The following is a 1,213-nucleotide window of genomic DNA, read 5'->3' as shown; positions in this document are numbered from 1 at the left end:
CTCCTAATAGTGCCACTCCCTGGGCCAAGCATAGACAAACCATCACATGACCCAACACCAGATTTTGAGTTTTTTTGTAACTAAATTGCACAGTTCAGGACAGTGCCCTTTGTGGACAGCACCTTTCTGTCCCATCATGACACAATGCATGTCTATATGGCCTTACAATTGTAAGCTTCAGTGTGGACACCCCTGCGTCGCTCCTGACAATTCTTCACCCGTTGTGGTGCAGAGAAGCTGATAAGGTTGGTCATCCATCATGCTAGAGTCTCTTCCTGGGAGCGTTTCTGGAGCAGGTCTGGGGATGGAGGCGCTGCAGTTCCACCCTGAGGCAGAAGCCACTTCAATGGCTCTGCATGTGTTGGGCTGAGCACTGCACTGTCAGGAAGTCTTGACCTGCCTGAAAGATTGAGCTGCCAGATGCTTGACAGCCACCTGTCTGGTCCATCCCTTCTCCGTCCACACGGAAACAAAGATGGCCACAGAGAAGGCGAGGCAGACCCCAAGGCCCGACAGGAGGTCGGGGCAGAGGGACCAACAAGATGGCTTCGTGAGTAAAGACAGTTCCTAGTAATGATGCCAGGACCCACTGGTGGAAGGAGAGAACCAGCCCGCACAGATTGTCTTCTGACCGCCACATGAGCGCTGTGCCAGGAAAATGCCCCCTCCCCTCCAAATAAAATAAACTTTAAAGAAATTTAGTTGGATGTGGTGACCATACTTTTGATTCCAGGCAGAGGTGGGCACAGAGCTCTCTGAGTTCAAGGCCAGCCTTGTCCACATAGAATTTTACAGGTGAGCCAGGCAGTGGTGGCACAACACACCTTTAGTCCCAGCACTGGGGAGGCAGAGGCAGGTGGAGTCCCAGGACAGCGTGGTCTACAGAGTAAGTTCTAGGACAGCCGGGGCTACACAGAGAAACTGTGTCTCGAAAAATTAAAAAATAAAATAAAGATTAAAAAGAAAGAAAGGAAGGAAGGAAGAGAAAAAGAAAATTTCAGGCCAGCCAGCGCTACATAGTGGGACCCTATCTGGATTCAACCAATCAATATTTAAAAAATAAATAAAAGTAAGTCAAGGCTGAGAACGAAAATGTGGTGCTTCTCCAGTTCTGGGGAAACTCAGTTGAGTGGTTTTGCCTAGAATCTTAGGGGAGGTGTGTATGTGTGTGTGTGTGATTTTATTATTTGATTTTTTTTTTGTTTTTTTTTTT

General features: G+C 47.9%; 1 protein-coding gene across 1 annotated transcript in view; it reads left to right on the top strand.

The window, feature by feature from the left end:
- The window catches only part of Pald1 (phosphatase domain containing paladin 1), a 63,274-nt gene that overhangs the window by 17,945 nt on the left and 44,116 nt on the right, over positions 1–1,213 (top strand). The window lies entirely within an intron of this gene.

Source organism: Mus pahari, chromosome 9 (genome assembly GCF_900095145.1).
Source record: "Mus pahari chromosome 9, PAHARI_EIJ_v1.1, whole genome shotgun sequence".
Classification (NCBI taxonomy): domain Eukaryota; kingdom Metazoa; phylum Chordata; class Mammalia; order Rodentia; family Muridae; genus Mus; species Mus pahari.
Note: the sequence above shows the minus strand (reverse complement) of the source record. Positions and strands in the feature narration are given on the sequence as shown.